We start from the raw sequence: 5,073 nt of genomic DNA, 5'->3' as shown, positions 1-5,073 counted from the left end.
ATCACTCATCACTGCTGGAGGGGTATGTGGAGCACAGAGGAAGCCTCGTCTCTGGATCACTCATCACTGCTGGAGGGGTATGTGGAGCACAGAGGACAGACAAAACCCACACTCCGAGTCAAAGCAACATCTGCAGGAGTGCTGGTTGCATGGCCTCCTGTAGGAGAGAGGGTTTGGAGAGATAGAAGGTCACTGAAAGGGGATATCTGAAGCAGAAAATAATCAGAAAATAAGGAAGGAGGAAGAGCAGGGTCAGCAGGGTTATTTAGCAGGGTCATGGAGTCAGAAAAGAAGGAAGAGGTGGGGTGGTTGTATGGGTTATTTAGCAGGGTCATGGGGTCAGAAAAGAAGGAAGAGGTGGGCTGGTTGTATGGGTTATTATAGCAGGGGTTATGTGTATGTTCTAGTGGGGATTGTTTACAATTCATGCCAAACCTGAGTTCATATACGTATTACAAATATTTAAGGTACAGGTGTTTTGCAATTTTGGGACTATTCCATTGTTCTATCGTGCCTGCTTAGCTAAGTCAAGCGCACTCTATTTAAACTATTTGAAATACATGTTATATTCCACCTAGGTCTGATTCATGCTCATTCATACAGTAGTCACGGAAGCAGCGCAAGTATAACATCACAGTATCGTTATACACTACAGTGCCCTTAATGATCCACCATTGGTTGGATTTCCTTGTTATCTCCATCCATATACTTGCTCATGATGAGCAGTAAGTTGATGGAAGAGAGCTTGTTAGAGATGAGAGGATGAGAGGGCTCTCACCCTGGAGGTCAACTTATTTAGCCCAGGCCGCACGACAGGGGAACCAAATGTGGGGTCGGGGGTGGGGGGGGGCTCTCTCTTCAAGGGCCTCCATCCTCTAGCCTCCAGCCACACAATGCTTCCCCTTACGATTCCCCCCACGTCTCTCGTGATTCCCAGACACTCTCAGATCAATAGAGGCCTTCGAGGGAAAAGCAAGAGGCCTCTATTCAGGCTGACTTAACCGGGGTCAAGCAATCACGCTCCTAAAGCATGACGGCTCCCTCGCCACGGCCGGCGCCACCGCCACATCCGCCAGTCATTAGTCAGCTCCCATGGGTGAAGACACTGACGTGGCCCTAATGAGAATTGAAGGCACTTCAATGTACCTGCAGCCAAACAGGAAGCAGGGAAGAGGAAGACGAGTGCTGTTCATCGCTAGGCGACAGAGGATATTAGATGTTGGTGGGCCGCAGAGAGGAAAGAGACTAGACATAGACAAGACGTATCAAAAGAGGAATCTATTCATGTGTACAAGCAAGCAAAAATCACAACTGAGCCTGGATATGTGGAGCTGGATCGTGTACTGTCCTCGGGTATTGCTTTGTGGAGAGATCATTTGTTTTTGATAAGGGGTCGTGAAAAGTGTGTGTGTGCGTGCGTGCCTGTGTATGTGAATGAGTACGTTTGTGTGCCTGTTTATAGGTTAATGTATCCGGTGTCATCCAGGGTCATTCATACAACTGTAATTGCTTTGATGGGGATACAAGTCACCCTAGTGTCAGGCCAGTCATACCTTCAGTTTAGCCATGATCTAATAGGGTAGTATAGCCACATGAATAACACTTGCTATACAAACCAGCACAACTCAGTCATATCATTCACTAATTCACATGGTAAATATTCATATTCATCAGCCTATTTACCCTAAATTCCTTTTTGATTGTATGAAATACATAGCTGATATGATGCACCAGACACTTCCGCCTAATCAGCCATTTGTCTTGGGATGAGGTTCTGGAAGTACCCACCACTTCAGACACCCAACCTATACACTCCACGAAGGTGTCTCTCGTTGGACAACTTCTTAGAAATGCTAGATTATACATTTTTTACTCACTGCTCCGGTGAGTCGTTAATAGATCGAATTATCCAGTCAATTAAACGTTCAGAACTTTCCGGTGAAGATGTAATGGTGTTTTACCGGTGCACTTAACTGAGTAAATATTTTGCTTGTTGATATGTGAAGAGGTTTTTATATTTGTCGCAATAATTACAACATCAGTCCAGTGATGCCTCTGGAGCTTAGATTAATCAGTTACTTTTAAATACAGAGATTGGATCAGTGGAGGCTGCTGAGCGGAGGAAAGCTCAAAATATTGGCTGGACTGGAGTAAATGGAATGGTATGATTTCATTCCATTCACTCCATTCCAGCCATTGTACTCCATTCCAGACATTATTATGAGCCGTCCTCCCCTCACCAGCCTCCACTGGATTGGATATATTTACCGTTGTGGTTTTCAGACTCTAGCGCAGCAGGCAGTGAATCATTAGTTTGAGCTGGAATAACAGGTTGACTCATCTTAACCTGAAAAATATGGATGTTGTTTGCAAAAGATCTAAAGGTTTATGGTAGCTATTTACCACGGTCACAAGTGCAAGCTGACAGCCACATAATCCTTTCTGATAGGAACAGACATGATATGTGGTTGCTTTACCTACACCTTGAATGAACTGCTAATGAAGTCTGCTAATTGATACAAAAAGGCAATGTATTTGTGTTAATGTGTTTGTGTATAAGGAGATACATTCCGTTTCAGCAGAAGAGATGCAACTGATATTCGGACACAGACAGACAGGCATACTGGTTCATAGCTCCATGGTTTGTGTTAACAGTGTTGTGCCCGTTCTGAGCCCTGTACCTTGCTCTGTGGTCTCACACTTATCAGACACACACACACACACACACACACACACACACACACACACACACACACAGACACACACACACAGACACACACACACACACACACAGACACACACACACACACACAGACACACACACACACACACACACACACAGACACACACACACCACTGAGAGCTGTGGATCCAGCCCATCCAGTACGGGACAAGTATCAAACATGACAGTATTGGCAGGTCCCCGGATAGCTGGCCACTCGCCTTTCCAGGGGTGTTAGGATTCATAATGGCTCCATACACTTCTATCAAATGTGTATTGAGCTCTTGTGACACATAAAACCGCCGCGCCGTGATGAGAAATAACCGCTGTCAGCTCCCGTCTGCGCTTTAAAGATTTAAGCTTCAGGAAAGATGGAGAGAGGAGAGAGGAGAGAGGCGGAGGGGTCAAAGGGTCAGACCTTGACAGAGCATTCACAACTGATTCATACACAACTGGTGCTCATACACACAGTTAGGTGTACACACACACACACACACACACACACACACACACACACTCTCCACTCACTCTGCCTCTCTCTAACAAAGCCACATGTGATGGTAGTGCTCAAACTCAAATTATAAACCGGGTAGTTTGGGTCCTGGATGCTGATTGGCTGAAACAGCATTCCATCGTGTGTACTGTATATCAGACAATATACCACTGTATGACGCAAACTACTTGTTAACTGTTCTATTTATGTTGGACACCAATAAGGCACCTCTGGGGTTGGTGGTATAGGGCCAATATACCACTGCTTAGGGCTGTATCCAGGCACTGCGCTTCACATCATGCATAAGAACAGCCCTTAGCCGTGGTATAATGAAGCAAAAAGGCCCAAGGAGGTGTGGTATATGGCCAATATACCACGGCTAAGGGCTGTTCTTAAGCACGACGCAACGCGGAGTGCCTGGATACAGTCCTTAGCTGTGGTATTTTGGCCATATACCACAAACCCTCGAGGTGCCTTATTGCTATTATAAACTGGTTACCAACATAATTAGAGCAGTCAAAATAAATGTTTTGTCATACCCATGGTATACGGTCTGATATACCATGGCTGTCAGCCAATCAGCATTCAGCCAATCAGAATTCAGGGCTCAAACCACCCAGTTTATAATGGCCATTATACAAACCACCCAGTTTATAATGGCCATTATACAAACCACCCAGTTTATAATGGCCATTATAAACTGGGTGGTTCGAGCCCTGAATGCTGATTGGCTGGCAGCCGTGGTATATCAGACCGTATACCATGGGTATGACAAAACACGTATTTGTAATGCTCTAATTACGTTGGTAACCAGTTTATAATAGCAATAAGGCACCTCTGGGGTTTGTGGTATATGTCCAATATACCACGGCTAAGGGCTGTATCCAGGCACTCAATGTTGCGTTGTGCTTAAGAATAGCCCTTAGCCGTGGTATATTGGCCATATACCACACCTCCTTGGGCTTCATTGCTTAAATATACCACATCTCCTCTGACTTTATCCAACCAATGTCACAACTTCTCAAAAAAAGTTGCAATTGCCCCCAAAGTAGGTTAATTTAATTGCAGACGATCAGCTGTCTTCACAGCCTGTCTCAGCAGGTTTCCTAGGCCCACCTGGCGTTCCCAGATACAGTAGAGATTCACCCTGGACTGATTGTTAGACTGCCGTAGAGTCCACTTTCTCTGGGAGGTCTGATCAGAGTCTCCACTAACACTGTGAAAGTCTCTCTGGGAGGTGTGGTCAGAGTCTCCACTAACACTGTGAAAGTCTCTCTGGGAGGTCTGATCAGAGTCTCCACTAACACTTTAAAAGTCTATCTGCGAGGTCTGGTCAGATTTGGGTGGTGCCTGCGAATCATGTCATCAGCATCATCAGTTCTTCAGAGGAGTTATCATTCTCCACCTCACTGAACACATCAGACACGTAGGCCTACACACATCACACCACACACACACACACACACACACACACACACACACTTCCATGACTTAGGGCTCTTCCAGGGCTACACTACCATCGCACAGTGACTAAGTACATCTGACGTCACCATTTAGCAGTACCACAGTTCATGATTCCGCTCTCAGTGTGCAATGTTGGAGCACTGTCAAAATCAATGGGAATAATTTTCTACTTGTGACTGTAAAAGCATGGCTGGGTGCTGTGGATGTGGCTGCAGCAGTGGTGAAGGCCAGTGGAGATGTATTCTTCCACTCCTCCACTCTACCCTTCCCTCCTCCCTCTCTGAGTCAGAGTCCCCTTTTTGTGAGTTTTTTTGTGACGTGGAACACTCTCCATCTCTCTGTCTCTCTCTCTCTCTCCTTCCCCCCCTCTCTCTCTCTCTCTCTCTCTCTCTTT

Source organism: Coregonus lavaretus (assembly GCF_964263955.1).
Source record: "Coregonus lavaretus genome assembly, contig: HAP1_SCAFFOLD_707, whole genome shotgun sequence".
In the NCBI taxonomy this organism is placed as follows: domain Eukaryota; kingdom Metazoa; phylum Chordata; class Actinopteri; order Salmoniformes; family Salmonidae; genus Coregonus; species Coregonus lavaretus.
The sequence above is the reverse complement of the archived record's forward strand: the minus strand, read 5'-3'. Positions refer to the sequence as shown.